This window comes from Cupressus sempervirens, chromosome 10 (genome assembly GCF_028749045.1).
Source record: "Cupressus sempervirens isolate cs-2001-9-10 chromosome 10, ASM2874904v1, whole genome shotgun sequence".
Taxonomy (NCBI): domain Eukaryota; kingdom Viridiplantae; phylum Streptophyta; class Pinopsida; order Cupressales; family Cupressaceae; genus Cupressus; species Cupressus sempervirens.
Window position 1 is genome coordinate 836179570 of NC_143127.1, and position 18160 is coordinate 836197729.

An 18160-nucleotide genomic window follows, 5' to 3' on the forward strand; every position below is an offset into this window, starting at 1 on the left:
GAAACTATAGTTATAGTTAGAAATCAAACTATTTATATTAATTGTAAATATAATTTTAGTAACCTGTGTGCACTCGATTTTAGTGAGGCTACTGTGTTTGAAGAGTTAATGGTAGGATTTACCATTTATAAGATTTTTCTATAATGATGTCTCTAATTTTGTGGAAAAATGACGACACACTACAAGTATTTGAACGGTTAAAATGGAGAACTCTAGTTGTCATCCATAAGTAATAAATGTCAAACTATAATTGTAGCTAGAAACTAATCTATTTACATTAATTGTAATTACAAATTCATTAACCTATGTGCACTCAGTTTTTGTTAGGATACTATGTGTGAAGAGTTAATGGTAGATTGACTAGTTATAATTTTTCTCTAAAAATGTCTGTAATTTTGTGGAAAAATGATAAAATGGTACAAGTATTTCAATGATTAAAATGGAGAATTGTAGTTGCCATCCAAAAGTAAAAAATGTCAAACTATAGTTGTAGTTAGAAATCAATTTTTTTACATTAATCATTTTTTCCAAATGTTTGATAGGGTTATAACAATTATTGGCAATCAACATGATAACTTGAAATGGTTTTGTTTTTAATAGTTTTCAGTTTGAAATTAAAATGCCATCATTTTTTAATTTTCCACAAGTTTTATATTGTTACAAAATTTATTGTCAAAGAATAAGATCAATGGAAATAGGTTTGTCTTAGCATAGTACCCATTCTCACAAAATCTTACATGAACAATCTCCCAATTTCAACTAAAAACATGATATTTTTAGTTTTACAAGTACAATTGCATTCTATTTATGTAGTTCATTTGGAAATAGGAGAACTCAATTTGTTAGGCATGTTTAAATCAACATTCATTAAATATATTTCAGAAAGAATGTCAAGATATAATAAAATAGAAAATCAATGAATAGGATAAATCATTATATGTTATATACATATATAACATGGCAAAAAAAAAGAAAAACCTTTAGAGATGATTTGATTGTTGAAAAAAATGTTATAATTTAATGATACATTTATAGAAAACTTGTTCAAAATAATAAAAATAAAATACAAGTTCATTAACCTCTGTGTGCTCAATTTTTGTGAGGCTAATGTTTTTGAAAAGTTAACGACAGATTTATCATTTATACAATTTTATAAGTAACAATGTCTCTAATTTTGTGTAAAAATATGAAATGTTGCAAGTATTTGAAGGGTTAAAATGGAGACTTGTAGTTGCCAACTAGAAGTAATAAATGTCAAATTGTACTTGTAGTTAGAAATGAAACTATTTACATTAATTGTAAATACAAATTCACTAACTTGTATGTGCTCAAGTTTTTTGGGGCTATGTGTGTAAAGAGTTAATGGTAGATTTACCATTTATATGCTTCTTTTTTTTAACGATGTCTCTAATTTTGTGAAAATATGATGACACAATACAAGTATTTGAATTATTAAAATGGAGAACTATAGTTTTCAGCCAGAGCTAATAAATCTCAAACTATAATTGTAGTTGGAAATTAAACTATTTACATTAATTGTAAATATAATTTTACTAACCTGTGTGCACTTGATTTTAGTAAGGCTGTTAGATTTGAAGAGTTAATGGTAGACTTACCATTTATAATATTTTTCTATAATGATGTCTCTAATTTTAAGAAAAAATTATGATACACAACAAGTAATTGAACAGTTAAAATGGAGAGTTGCAATTTTCAGCCAGAAATAATAAATGTCAAACTATAGTTGTAGTTAGAAATCAAACTATTTACATTAAATTTTTTTCCAAGTGTATGATAGGGTCATAACAATTATCGCCAAACTAAACAATAACTAGAAATAGTTTTTCTTTTAATAGTTTTCTGTTTGAAATTAAATTGTCTCCATTTTTTTTGTTTTCCATATGTTTCTGTTAGTGTAAACAATTATTATTTGGACTTTACTTAAGTATACTTAAGATAAATGCATTATTTTATTATTTATTAGTTAGACACCTAGGAGTATGTGTACTCATATGAGTTGTCTTGTTGACAACGAAGGAGTTAGCAACTCTTTTATGCACATGTTGTCTACCACACAGGAGTTAGCATCTAATTTAAGCACATGGTGTCCACAACATCTATACATGGTAGACATCTTGTCATACTTATCCTCTCATGAAAAATGGAGGATAATCCACTTCTATTGGATTTGTGCTTAGTTCTCATGCTTATCTCGTAGCTCATTCTAGATGCATCATAGAGGCCTTTATATACAAGCATTCCTAGTGTGTATGTACAAAAAATAACATTACATGAATACAATTTCATATTATTATTTTGATCATAGTTTATTGGTTCATTATTTTCTTGTGCTTGAGTTCCTTGATCTTGGGTGATTTTTCTCAAAGGAAAATTCTTACACGGTATTAGAGCTAAGGGAATTTCTCTTCACATAGCCATTAGAGACCATTCTTGCTTCACCTCTTGGAGAACCACGACTTAGATCCAGAGAATCACAATCATTGGGAGTGTCTAGAGTCAAAGAAAAACTCACCATTGTGTCTAGAGCGTCAATTTGGTGAATTCTAACTATAAATTTGCCTACCTTAGGCCATAGTCAAATTTGAGGCAATTTTGTTTTTGCAAACTAGCACCTGAATGGCTGATTTGTAAAATTGGTATGATCATTTCAGATCTATACATTTAATTTTTAGATCTGCATATTTTTTTCATTTGCATCTCTGTAATTTCTTTAAGATCTATGTTATTTTTCAATTTTTTTGGCCATCAAGCCAGTAGGAGAGGTTTCTTTTGCAGGTGAAGATTGGAGCTTGCTGGTGCAAATCATATTTGCATTACATTCAGAAGGTCAAAGAACCCCTAAATTGACTTTTGTTTCATCAAAATTAGACATGTAAGGTAAAAGTTAGAGTTATTTGATTTTTGGAGGCATGAAAATGAAGATTTAAAAGAAAAAATTACAAAGGTGATTTTCAAACAATGATATCTCCCTCATATGGACTCCTTTTTTTGAGCAATTTTTTATTTTTACTTTTTTTCTTTGGGGTAGAATTTCATGATCTACACATTGGTGTAGAATGTTTGAGATCCCTAGTCCTAAATTTTTTTGCAAATTTCAAATCCTAATTTTTGCAACTTCAAAAGCTTAGTGTGGGTTCATCTAGACACATTTTCTAGTTCTTTTTATTTAAATGCTCCATTTTTTGTCTAATTGCTAGATCTACAATAAAATTATAGGCTTATGTGAATAGAAATACCACTTTCAAAATTATGTCCTTTTTTGCATTGTATTGCTTTGATTACTCTTCACAATTCTTCTACATTTGAGCTACACTGGTCGGTAGCAGATTTGAACTCCAAAAGGATGTTGTAAATAGCCAAATCAAAAGTCCACTTTGTCAATTTTGACAAGTGGCCTATTGTAAATGGACTACATATAAAGTGCCAAAAGCATCATTTTTGGGGGGGTTCTTTGATGAGTGAATAGGGCGTGTCTTGTGTTCTTGTGTCTCTCTCTTCTTTTGTGTTCTTTTAATTTTTTGCATCATGGGTTCACCTAAAACTCTACTTCTAACCTCAGACAATTATACTATTGGAAATCTGATTGAAAAGATCATTATTGAACAAGATAGACTATTGTAAAGAAGGAGATTGTTGATAAAGAATGTTTTGAATTATTTTTTTGTCACTGATGTAAAACCTGCTATTTGCTAGAATGACAATTGCTTATAAGATACAATTATTGTCACTTAGTTGATTGATGAAGATGATTTAATCAATAAGATGTAACAAAAGTACCTAAGGAAAAGGTTGAGTTATGGTTTTGTAATGAAGTGTAAGGATCATTGAAGAAAATGGTGAAATGATGTATTGATAATATACTTGAAGATACAGATGTTGGCCACACTTAAAAACACTAGAACTATAAGTTGTAACATGGTTTACTACAAAGCTTAACTAAGTTTTTTAGTGAGTGCCAAGTGAACTAGTTAGAACCAAGTAGATTTTTAGTTAGTGCCAAGCAAATGCAAAATTTAGTGTGTGTCTAGTGATACAAAAGGAGCTGAGTGTGTTCACGTACTGAGCATTAGAAAAACTTAGTGGATGCTAAGTGAATCCATAGTAGGTGCCAAGAATTAGTGAAATGTAGTTGATGTTGAGTAGCATAGTATGTGCTGAGTACTAGAATTTCAATTGTGTTGAGCTACTACATTATGTGAAAAGTTAAAGATTTTCCAAATCTAAGTTGAAAAATTTGTTACCTTGAATTTTGTGAACCAGATGGAGGATAAGGATGATAAGTTGGAGGCACAAAATTTTAGGTAAACTATATTTGTGTAAATTTAGAAGGTTTCTTCATCAGGTTTCCATAAGGAACAAGATATGGGTTAGATTCAATGAATCCTGCCTAATCCATTCAAATTGAAATTAAAAGAGGGAAGAATTGAGCTGAATTTTTTTTTCTCCAAATTTCTATTAAGGAGTCACAGGCAAAGAAGCAAGAGTTGCTAGTGTGCCAAATTGCAAAGTGATTGAATGGTGTCAAGAAGAAGGCATCAAGGAGAAGGAAGAACAGAGCACAGAGACTCTACTTCGATAAGTGGTCATATAGGATATTGCATTAGTATATCGAGCATGGAGACTCAAGGACAAAAAGCTTGAAAGGAGGAAAAGCTATCAGAGTTGAAGAGATTGAAAGGCAGGCAATGTTATGAGTTGAACAAAGATCTAAAATCTGCAAGATAATTTGTGAACTATAATTAGGTCAAAACCCCTTATTATTACTTTCTAGCAATTTTATTAGTTAAGGTAAAATTATATGGACTTAGGTTGGTTTAACATCCATTTTTAAATTCTTTAATAGGGTGGCATTCCAAATGAATTTTTTGAAGTCCTCTAATGAGGCCCACTTCTAATAGGGTGGTTTAATCCTCTAACCAGGTCACATTTAATAGTGTGTTGTAGCCTTTAATAGGGTAGGCCTTCATAAGAGTAAGAATTGAGTAGCATGTTACTTGTAGTTTTTCCCAAATTGGGTTTCCACATAAATCACTATGTTATGTGTTGATCTTTCATGTGTTATGCTTGAATGTTGATTTACAGTAACTTTCTAAGAAGGAAAAGTTTAAGCTTAGATGTATGAATAGTTTAATCGGTTCACTTTATTTGATGAAAAAAATTTAATTAGACATTTGGACCTTGAATAACTAATTCAAAACCCCCCACCGCCCTCTCAGTTATTCTAAGGCATTTGTAACAATAGGTATTAGAGCCATCTACTAATTTAGTTTAAAAGTATTAGAACTAGGAAGATCAAGATGTCTAAGAGAGAAGTTCCCAAGCTCAACAAAGATAACTTCACTACATGGAAAAGCCTAATGAAATTGCACCTTGGATCAATAGGTGACTATGCAAAAACCTCAATTGGAATGGAACATGTAGATCTAGTTGGTGCCCTTACTAGAGATGATTTGAACAAAAGAAATGAGCATAATCAAGCAACGTTAGAGATTTCCTCTATCCTCAACTATGTTGAGTTTGATGACATCAAGGGATGTGACTCTACATTCAAGATGTGGAAAGCCTTGTTAGATATCTATGGAGGAGATTAGAATCTTCAAAGAGAAAAAGAGAAAGCCTCAAAGGAAAGCTTGATGACATGAAAATGGAGGAAGGTGAGAATGTTGCTTAATATGCCTCTAGAATGAAAGAATTGGTAAGTGCAATAAGAAGTTTGGGTAGTCACTTAGAAGATTATACTGTTAATGTTAAATACTTAAGAACCATGTGCCCTATTTATGTTATTAGAGTTTCAGCTATCTTAGAATTAATGTGTGTACCAAAAAACACACTAACCTTTGAAGGTATATTGGGAACACTCACTGCATTTAAATTAACTAACTTTGATAACTACAGACCCGAGAATATTGGATCTACTTTCAAGGCCAAGCTGACCTTAAAAGACACTAAGGAGGTGAAATCAAAGAAGAAGAGTAGAAAGGGAGAACATGCATCTAGCACTAGCAACACATAAGAGGAAGATGTGGAACAATTGGAAGGATTACTAGCTAGAAGATTTCATAGAGGCCAAGGTAAATTCAAAAGTAAGTTGCCTATCATTTATTTTAATTGCAATAAAGTAGGACATATTACTACAAGGTGTACACAAAAGAAGAACTCCAAAGAAGGAAATAAGTACAAGAACAGAAGAGAAGATGATAGCAGAGATTACAAGGACAACAACAAAAGACGCTACATTGTTGAAGAGGATTTTGATGAGAGTGATGATGAAGTAGTCTATATAGCCATGAAGAATGAATTAGATGAAGATGAGGCAACAAAATTGGTAACTTGTGTGAAAAAAAATGACAAATGGGTCATAGACAGTGGATGCTCACATCACAGGATAAGAGAAAAAATTAAGTTTATTACCTTTACTCAATATGATGGAAATAGTGTTAGATTTAGTAATGATGCTCTATGTCAAATCAAAGGAAAAGGTTCCGTTAAACATACAAAGAAAATTTCATGTGCTAATGCATACTATGTTGAAGAATTGAATTACAATTTACTAAATGTATCATAGTTAGGCAATGTAGTTTGCAAAGTATAATTTGGAAACAAAATTGCCAAAATCTATGATACTAATGGAAATCTAATAGGAAAAGGTGAACAAACTAGTAGTAATCTATTTTATCTAGATATGGACGATGCAACCTATCTCATTATAAAAATCTATGATGTGTGGCTATGGCATAAAAGATTATGTCATCTTAATTTTGATAATCTAATTAGCATCAGCAAAAAGAAGAAAGTCAGAGGTTTGCCGAAGCTAAAAAAGCTTGAAAATACAATGTGCAAAAAATGTCAACTAGGAAAGATGACTAAGTCTAGTTTGAAAAGCAAAACCTACACTTCCAAAGAAGTATTAGAGCTAGTCCATATAGACATATGTGGCCAAATAGAAGTACAAAGCTTACAAGGAGACAAACATATAATGTTGTTTGTGGATGATTGCTCCATGATGATGACTGTAATGTTCTTGAAGTAAAAATTTGATGCATTTCAAATGTTTAAGTGGCATATGGCCAAAGTTAAGAAGGAAACAAGAAATGATCTAAAGTGTCTAAGATCAAATAGAGGGGGAGAGTTTACATCGAAAGAGTTTGAGGAATTTTGCAATGATAAAGGAATCAAGAGACAAACATCAGCACCAAGAACTCCACCTCAAAATGACATTGCAGAAAGAAGGAATAGATCAGTGATAGACTGTGCCAGAACATTAATTATGGAGAAAATATTGCTTTGAAATACTTGAGAGAAGCTATAAGAACTACTATTTACACCCTAAATCAAGTCCAAGTCAAGAAAGGTACAAATGCAACACCTTTTGAATTATGGTATGGTCACTCACCCAATGTAAAACATTTCAAGTTATTTGATTTTAAATGCTATATTCTTAAAGATACTAGAAATGGAAAGTTTAATGCAAAGAGTGATGAAGGCATATTTCTTGGATACTCCGCTAGAAGTAAGGCATATAAGTGTTTGAATACTAATACTAACAAGATTGTGAAGAGTGCAAATGTAAATTTTGATGAGCATGCAGAAGTCCAAGTTGATGAATCCATGAAACTAGAAGATTATAGATCTTTTGTATACTTTTATGAAGGAATGCCTACTGAAGATGAAGCTACCAAATAAGTTGAAAATTAACAACAAATTTTAGTATTAGCCGAGTCATGGCTAGTGAATGTTGAGCTTCATTCAGAAGTTTAGTTGTAGAATGAAAATCATGCACATTCTGACTCTGAAGTCAATACACATGAGAGAGATGATGACATACTAGAAAGAGAAGTGTATAGTGACTCTAAAGCTGAAAGATCAAACATGGAAACAAGAACATAACCAAGACTATTTAAGTATATGAGAAGACATCACCCTACAGAATGTCATTGGTGACGAGGATGCCAGACCAATGACAAGGAATAGACTAAGGAATGAATTATGCTTGTTAAGAAAGATTAAGCCCAAAATAGTAAAAGATGCATTGCAAGATGATAATTGGCATAAAGCTATGGAAGAGAAGATAGATCATATTAAGAAGCACAAAACATGGGCCCTAGTTCCTAGACCAGATGATAAGAATGTGATTGCCACAAAGTGGGTATTTAGAAACAAGCTTGATGAGAATGGTGAGATCACAAGAAATAAGGCTAGACTAGTCTATAAATGTTATGCACAAGAAGAAGGACTGTACTATGGGGAAACATTTGCCCCTATTTCAAGAAAGGAAGGCGTTAGAACATTACTTGCATATGCTTCTTATAAAGTTTTCAAACTCTACTAGATGGGTGTAAAGTCTACTTTTATTAATGATATACTACAAGAGGAATTATACATAGAACAACAAGAGGGATTTGTTGATGTCAACAACAAGGATATGGTCTACAAATTGCATAAAGCACTCTATGGTTTGAAGCAAGCACTTAGAGCATGGTATGAGAGACTGCACAAATATCTCATGAAGATAGGATTTGAGAGAATAGATGACAACAACAACCTACATATCAAGGTAGAAAAAGGTAAAGAAATTTTAATATTTGAGATCTTTGTTGATGACATAATATTTGGAGGAAATGGATGCCCTATGCAAAGATTTTGTTGAGTAAATGAAACATGAGTTTGAAATGTCAATGTTTGGAGAAATTAAATTCTTTGTTGGATTACAAGTACATCAACTGAAGCATGGTATATTTGTGACCCAATCAAAATATATCAAGAATATACTCAAGATATTTGGATTAGAAAACTCAAAACCAGACAATACACCAATGGTAACATGAGACAAACTATCCAAGAGTGATGAATCAACTGAAGTTAATCAAACATTATATAGATCAATGATTGGAAAGTTATAGTATGCTATGCATAGTAGACCAAACATTACATTAGTAGTTGGAATAGTGGTAATATTTTTCTACAAATCCAAGAGAAAATCATCTTATAGTGGTGAAAAGACTATTGAGGTACCTAAATGGAACTGATGACTTTGTCTAATATTACAAGAGGAATGAAAAATTTGAGATGAGAGCCTACACTGATGTAGATTTGGGAGGTAATATTGATGACAAGAAAGTGCTAGTGGAGGAGCACTTTTCTTAGGTAAAAGATTGATTACTTTGACTAGCAAAAAGAAAAGTTGTACCTCACAATCCACAATAGAAGTTGAGTATGTTTCAACTGCTATGAACTATACCAATATTGTATAGATCCAAAATCTATTGCCAAGTATGAAGGAAAAGGTAATTGAACCTGTGATACTCTATTGTGATAACACTAGTGCCATCAACATATCAAAGAATCATGTGATGAATGCCAAAACAAAGCATATTGCAATTAAGTATCACTATGTAAGAGAATTGGTGGAAGACAAGCAAGTATGAATGGAATATGTTAGTTAAACGTAATAGATTGCTGAAATCTTTACAAAAGCACTACCTAAAGATTCTTTTGAGAATCTTAGAGGAAAGTTGGGGGTGATACCCCTATCAAAGGCTATTTGAGAAACAATAAAGATTGCGCTGCATCAAATGAGTTGATTGTTGAAATGTTGTGAATTGATATAGAGGATACTTAATTTAGGAGTATGCCTGAAGTAATCAAAGTGCTGAAGTTCTAAATCAGTCACAAAGCAAGGTGATAGAGGGAGAAATTGGAGTACCTGCATATGCTATACTTGCATGATAAGATGCTTAAATAATACGTCTCTAGCATTGTTGTCAAAAATGGAGAAATAGTAGAAACAAATCAAGAAACATCCAAATAGATAGAGAATAGACTAATAAAATTCAATTAGATAGAGGGAGAGGTAGCATGAAACTGATGAACAAATCTATAGGATCGAATGGATAGAGGGAGAAGTACCTGATACCAGAATAAGTAGAATGTGATCAATGCATACAAAGGGAGAAATAATGTAAGAAGGAGTCAAGAATAGTACAAGATCAACGAAATAGTGGTAAGCCAACAACAAGAGGAAAGAAAAAGGAAACAATGAAAGAGGAAAGAAAAAGGAAACAACAGCTAAGAGGGAGAAGCAGAAGTAAAGTAATTAGGATAGAATATTAGAGAGGGAGATGTGAAAATTGATGGTAACACATTTTTTTTTTTTGGCATTTGATTTACTATTTTAACCTAGTTAGCATTTTGATAATTTGGTTGATTGGTTTGGTTTGCCATCAATGTCAAAGAGTGAGATTGTTGGAAATCTAATTGAAAAGATCATTATTGAATAAGAGAGATTGTTGTAAAGAAGGAAATTGTTGATAAAGAATGTTTTCAATAATTTTTTTGTCACTAATGTCAAACCTGCTATTTTTTGGAATAAAAATTTCTTATAAGATCCAAGTACTATCACTTAGTTAATTGATGAAGAGGATTTAATCAACAAGATGTAACAAAAATACCTAAGAGAAAGATTGAGTTGTGGTTTTTTAATGAAGTGTAAGGATTAGTTAAGATAATGGTAAAATGATGTATTGATAATATACTTGAAGATACAGATGTTGGCCACACTTAGAAACACTAGAAGTATAATGTAGTGCCTGCCCCTAGGTCGCATTTTTGTTATCATTGTCGAACACATTTAGGGCTAGTTTTATGTTGATGGTTAGCAACATTATTTTGAGACTATTAGATATTGTGCCATGTATTCAGTTGATATGTGATGAGATCACTTAGACTTTACATTTCATGTATGCATGATGATTACCTCAAAATGGTTCGAGGTTTCTATCGAATATATGTTGAGAGGTTTGGGTTTTGGAGGCAGAGCAGTGCTTGCAGTGCTCCATGGCTAAATCCTCTTCTTGTCGGAATAGCGGAAATTTGGAGTAGGGTTTGTCGATGCGCATGCTTTGGAGGAGGTAACTACCATAGGGTATCTGAAATTCTTTTCAACCCACTAGTAATTGCTTCATTGATTTCCTTTTGTCACTTGTTTAAAAAAAAAAATTGCTAAATTGATGCTTGCTTTTTTCGACATTTTGGTTGATCTAGTCACTATTGCAATTCAATGCAAACAATTAACTTTAATAATAAACAAATTAATAATTTGTAAAAATAATCTTCCTATAACATTATTATAAAACTTCAATTATATACAATATTCTACAAATTTATTTTTTTAATTACTATCTTTTATTGAATAAATTATTTTATAATTTTAAAAAGTCATAACTAAAATAACAAATTATCAAATTTATTAATTTTAAAAAAACAATTTTTTATATTAGAAATAAGGAGATCAAAATTACAAGAGATCATAGAGAATCAAAGTTTAGAGGCCAAGCCTCACACCATCAAAAATGAAGTATATACAACGAAACAACAGAACAAAATCATAGACCATGACACCAAGAAAAGCTCATCAGCCTAGGTGTCCACCCAAGCTATCCAGCCCAAGGGGCCATCCATCCACACCATGCTTTTCGGATCTTGAATTTATTAATTTAAAAACAACAATTTTGACAATAATGTTTAATTTTTTTCAAACAAATTAAAAACATAATGATAATTTATTAAAAATAAATAAAAAAATAATGCTTTTCTAAAACATTAAATTGTTAAAAATCTTAGGTAAATTAAATTACCTCATTAACCAAACTTAATTAGGAATGAATCCTAGAATATAAAACTAAGTATGACAAAGGTAAATATAAAAGGGACTAGTATAAACAAGAGGCGCAAGCGCCAAAGTTCCTGCCAAATTTGATGATTTCAAGATATTAAATGTGTCGTAGTCTAGAGATCTATGAAGTTGAGTTTGTGAGATATGAAATGTTTGTTTAGAAGTTTTACAATTTCTAAGAATATATTTATGATTGTTCAATTTGCATTGTGCAGAAAAATAATAACCATAAAATAAGGTTGAATTAAAAATAAACATGAATATTATACTTTCAATTGCTTCCTTCAAAAGATATGTATAAGTTTTTCTTAATTAAATATTCTAAAGAGCAAAAGTAGTAAAAATAGCAACAAAATTGAAAATAATAGGAAAGTTTTAAAAATTTGAAGATTTTTTTAATTACTAAAATCACACTTATGCACACGAGTAGATTTTTTTGTACATGCAATTTAATGTAATGTTTTCAAATCTTCAGAATCTTGGAAGCTGGGAGAATTTGAGAACTTTGTTACTATTGCATGATGTGGACATAATAAAGTTTTTCAAACTTCGTAGTTTTTTTTAGTAACATAAATATAAAATACATGCATGAGAATTTTTTGAAAACCAATTTAATAAATAAATAAAGCATAATTTCTATTTCAATTGACTAATTACTAATTTACCAATTACTTTGACATTTAATTGACCTTATAAAATAGTGTGGGAAGCACTCAAACGGGTATCTAAGAAGGGATAAAAAACAAAGGTATTAAATTTACTTCCTGACTAATGCATAAAAATAAATAAACATAAATTAATTTAAAAATAATATTTATGCTTTAAAAAAATGAAATACACTTATAAAAATATCAATATAATAAAAATTATATATGTTAGATAAATGTATAATCTAATAAAATTATATTAAAAAAAAAAAAAAATCTATTAAAAGCATTCGTTTAGATATGTAAAAATAAAAATAATTAAATTCTAATTTAAACTATATATAAATTAAAATAAAAATAAATATGAAATTAAAGCATATAAAAAATAATTTTCAAAATTTGACAATTTAAAAGAGTTAAAATGTTATATTTGATTAAAATATCTATATTTGAATAATATTTTACAAATGAAAAAAAAAACATCAATTAAAACTATTATCTTCTTTTAAAAAGTTTATCCACTTGTCACAAATGTGGAAAAGATAAGATTGAAATTAATGCATTCATTAATAGAGATAAAGTTGCAATTAATGCTTGCAAGAGGTGTTCAAAAAATAGTTGTATTTTTGTTGAAGGAAAATGAATTTTTTCATTGCTTTTTTCATTATGAGCCAATAAGATTTCAGTTTAATGGTATTTTGTTTTTTCATTAAATAAGATGAAAATGTGAACTTTATAATAAATTTTGAACTCAAAATAATTCTGAAATCTTATTGGACAAATTAATTGGTTTAAGAAATTGAAGAGATCCATAAGTATTCCTGCCGTAGGCAGGAACTAATAAAAAGATTGAAATAAGACACTCACAGTTTGACATTTTTTCTGACGACAATGGTGGACAACGATGCATGGAGATGGAGATGGAGATGGAGATGGAAGGCATCAGATATATGGGGCCGCAACCAATTTGCTGGCTGCATAGCCGCTGCCTTATCGGTGCATGCCGGTTTCTCGACCGACACGAATCACTCTAGAGAAGACTTGACTTACTTTAGTTGTTGAAATGATATATTTTTTTATTTGCTGTAAGTCTTCGGTTGAATGCGATTCGTTAGAAAACCATGCTCTGATTTTAACTTCTTACAGCTGGCGAACGTTATTTCACTAGTTACTACTTTTGACTTTTGGTTCTGCATATGTAATTCAGTAAAGAAAAAGGAAAGATATCGTTCACACTTCACAATATAGCAAAGACGAAAATAAAAAGAGAAAAGGCAAACGAGAGGATTAATGGAATTAAAAAGAAGTCTGTTCATAACAATAATAGTTTTATGATCTTTTTGATACGTAATGACAAAAACCACCATTGATGAAACAAAGGGCCATAACATTCTAAAATTTATCGGGCCTCTCTTCTTTTACGAATCTCTCAGACTTTGACTTTCGGAATTGATGGCGCTACTTCAGCCATCTCGATTATTGCGTAGCCTATTCAGAGTCTATTTATAAAACTCGAAAGTATGCAAGAAACGGATCACCATCTACGCCCTTCCTCGATGAGAATTAAGCATTTGCCCTTAGCCATAGTTGCAAGTCTTGCAGCGTATATTTGCACTGGTGTCAATTTGGATGTTGGCGATACGCTTCAGATGGGGGCTCCGCTCACTGGCAATCAGACCCTAATTTCCAAGAATGGAACGTTTGCATTCGGATTTTTCAGTCCGACTGGAACGAACAATTGGTACATTGGCATCTGGTATGCACCATTCTCTCAGAGGGCCATAGTTTGGGTGGCTAACAGAGATAATCCTGTCAAAGAATTGCCGGGTGTTCTGAACTTTGCGAGCGACGGTCATCTCAGATTGTTTGATAGAACTAATGGCCTGTCAGTTTGGTGGACTGATATTGGGCGGTAAAGCATCCAAAGCAGTCATAACGGACTCCGGTAATTTCATTGTACTGGGTGACGGCCACAAGGAGTCTGCGATTGTTTGGGAGAGTTTTGCGCATCCGACAGACACATGGTTGTCTGGCATGAAGATGTGGAAAGGTATGGCCCTAACTTCCTGGAAGAGTTCTTCTGATCCTGCAAGTGGTCTTTTCTCTTTCCGAATGGACACGTCTCCAGGAAAGACGCAGATGATGATGCTTTTTAATAACACTGTTCCATATTAGTCCAGTGGAGAGTGCCTTGGGCCGAATCATTTTACTAAGGTTCCAGAACTCCAAGGTCGGAAGAAAGTTCAGGGGTCATGTGTGACGCTTTCTCCCTCAAGAATATACATCAATTTTGACCTAAACCCTATAGATCATACTTTCACGGGGCGTTTCCTGTTAAATGAGAACGGTGAATTTCTACTCTACTTCTGAATGGATCATGATAGCTCGAGTCTGAGATGGTCGACATACCGAGGTCAATGCAGTGACTATGAGATCTGTGGAGCAAATGGACTGTGCAATGCGAATGATGTGTGTAGTTGTGTCCAGGGATTCACGCCCAAGCTGTTAGAAATAGTCAAAAACCCATGCCAGTCAAATCCACATCAGCTTCTGTTATAATCACTACAGATTTTTTTGCTAAAAGGATATGGATGCTGTCTACCAGGATAGGTCATACAACTCTATAAAATCCACATTTCCTTGTGGACTAAGTCTTACAGCTCATGCAGCCATCCACTTGTCAAAAGCCTAGAATTTTCCTCTACTGATTTTATAGCTGGAATCCTCTATTTATAAAGGTTATGTAATTGGTTATTTGTGTGCAGCTAGATCAATATGAATATTGCAAGTTATATTTTCTTGAGATCTGCTGTCACCATTTTTTAGTTGTTTCATAGTTTTAATTTTCACTATGGTTTAGTTGTTTCATAGTTTTAATTTTCAATATGGAATGATAAGAAAGGCTGATCATTGAAGTCAATGTTTGCAATATGAAGTCAATGTTAATGTTTGCAATGTGTTTGAAGTATTTCAAAAGTTTAAGGCATTAGTTGAAAATCTCATATTAAAAAATAGAAAAGCAAAAGAAACATGGTGACAACAGATAACAAAATTATTTCATTAATCTGACTGCACCATGTTTCTTTTGCTTTTCTATTTTTCAATATGGTATCAGAGCCTAGTTTAGCCAGGTTCAGCTGGAGATTCATTTAGAAGTTCAGCAAGAAATATTGCTAGAGGGTTTTGGTGAAGGAAAATATATTGCTGGAAATGGTTTGTTTGCAGGGCTGATTTTTTTTTTTGGAGTGATATTTGGTTGCAGGGCTGTTATGCTGCTGGAGTATTGCTAGATTTGTTTGAACTTGATCTTTTTGCTAACATAGGTTCTTCAAATGAAGTTTTGCCTATCTTTGATGGAAGTGGTTTTGCAGATTGGAAGATTGCAGTCAATAATGCTCTAAGAGAGAAGGCTTTATGGAGGTTAGTAAATAAAGTAATTGGGGAACCTCAACAAACTGATAGAGAAAAGGAGTTGTGGAAATGCAAGTTGGAGCAAGCTAGAGAAGATATGTTGTTGTCAAATGAAAAGAAAGGCTAATCATTGAAGTCAATGTTTGCAATATGAAGATCACAATAGTGATGGTTGTAGCAAGAGGTGTACTATCGGTTGTACCCAACACTTCAAAAGTTTTTACTATATTGATGAACCATGTATCTGAAAAATATTCTTAGAGAACTAGCGAGCACAGCAGCTAGGTACCCATGTGACTCGGTAGACGGATTATTTTTCATATGGACTCAATATTAGTATGCTAGAGAAAAGTTTAGAGTTGGTTTACCTATCATTGGATCAATGGTTTTGTGAAGTTTGAAAGGTTTGTGGTAATCCAAAACCACTTGTTTAAGTAAATCTATTGAACGGTTTGTGGTAAGCTAAAACCACTTATTTAGGTGAAAAACCTAAAAGTCTTGAAGGGTTTGTGGTAAACAAAAACCACTTGTTTGGGTGAAAGATCCTAAAGCATTTTTTTTCGAAGAGTTTGTGGTAAACTAAAACCACTTGTTTGGGCTCTCTATATATAGAGGCCATTGCATAGCCTTAGAGCAATTAGTTTTGATGAATACAATTTGCTTCTCTCTTAAATGTTTATTTCTGTTTTTTTCATTGCCAAATATTTGTGCTTATTTCAGATCTTAGTAAATCTTAGATCTCTTATTTTTTATCACAAGCAACTGGGTTCTCAAAGGGGTTGGTGGTCAAGCGGGTGTGCTCGGCGAAAACCCCTGCAGTGCTCTCACGGGAGGGGCACAACGGACGACTTCTTAGATGTCAAGAACCAATACTTGCCCAAAAAGGAAGCTGTCTTCATCAACAACGAGCCAACACAACAAGGCTGCCAAAAAGCTTGTCTCAGCAATTGCTCGTGCACAACCTTTGCTTTGGGTATTTCTGACCCACGAGTCTGCAGATTGTGGTTTGGAGATTTATTCGGAATGAGCGTGTCATCGGAGGGCCGATCCGTCTTCGTTAGGCTGGCAGATTCTGAGATCCCACAGCTGATTTCGCAGAAAAGCAACAAAGCCCTTGCCTCTACAATTTTACTTGGTGCAACAACATCTTTTTTCGCTATATTTGCTACCCTGTTGGCAGTGTTTGTTCTGTTGAAGCACCAAAGGCTGTGGAAGAGAAATCTTCGAGAGGAGGTCCCAGTGTCACTGAGGAAGTTCAGTTATAAAGAGGTGAGAATAGCAACGGACAATTTCAAGCATAAACTGGGTAGTGGAGCATTCGGCACTGTTTTCAAAGGAACTCTGCCAAACAAGACGCCTATTGCTGTTAAAAGATTAGTGAGTTCCACGCCAGCAGAAAAGAAATTTCGCACTGAAATAATCACCACTGGCAGGATACAACATGTGAATGGCTCTCAAAGGCTACTGGTGTACGCCTACATGCCAAACGACTCTTTAAAATCCTTCCTCTTCTCTACACCGGAAGAGGTAGAGAAGGTGTGGAACTGGGCGACTCGGTTTCAGATTGCACTGGGTACTGCACGAGGATTAGTTTATTTACATGACGAATGCAGGGATCGTATCATTCACTGCAATATCAAGCCTGAAAACATCCTTCTGGACAGTGACTTCAGCGCAAAGGTTGCTGATTTTGGGTTCGCAAAGCTGGTGGGCAGAGATTTCAGCCGAGTACTGACCACCACAAGAGGAACTCGTGGGTACGTAGCTCCAGAGTGGATCTTAGGCCTTCCTATCACTCCCAAGGCTGATGTGTAAAGTTACGGAATGACTTTGTCGGAAATTATATCAGGCCGAAGAAATCTGGATTTAACGGTGGAGGAAAGTAGAATCTACTTTCCTATCTGGGCTTCATCTCAGATTCAGAAGGGAAACACGAGAGGCCTCGTGGACACAAGGATAGCGAGTGAGGCGCATATGGAAGAGGTGAGAAGAGACACTGTAGTGGCTGGGCTGTGCATTAAAGATGATGAGAATGAGAGACCGAGCACGAGTGAAGTGGTGAAGTTGTTGGAAAGCACAATGGAGGCTCGTGTACCACAAATTCCAAAGTCTCTACAGGTTCGCATAGGGGAGATTGGTAGCGCAACCGATAGCTCAACTATTTCCCTAAATGCAAAGTAGAAGAGGTTTGTGAAGGGAAGGGATTAAGATAGATATACTTGCTGCCACATCATCTAATTGAGAGGAATCTACTTGTTGTCGTGTTTTCCAATTAAGACTAGGAGTAACCTCTGCTGTGTGAGAGCACAAAATAAATATATCCTGGAAATATTTCGCAATGTTCCTTTCATCGTTTATATCCATAAGTTGATGACACTGTACATTTTAAAATGTAGTTTTTAATAATAAA

The 18160-nt window shown here is 33.1% G+C and overlaps 1 pseudogene; it reads left to right on the forward strand.

The window, feature by feature from the left end:
* Nucleotides 1-13694: 13694 nt before the first annotated feature.
* Nucleotides 13695-17931, forward strand: LOC149536580 (G-type lectin S-receptor-like serine/threonine-protein kinase At2g19130 pseudogene; annotated as a pseudogene).
* The last annotated feature ends 229 nt before the right edge of the window (nucleotides 17932-18160 follow it).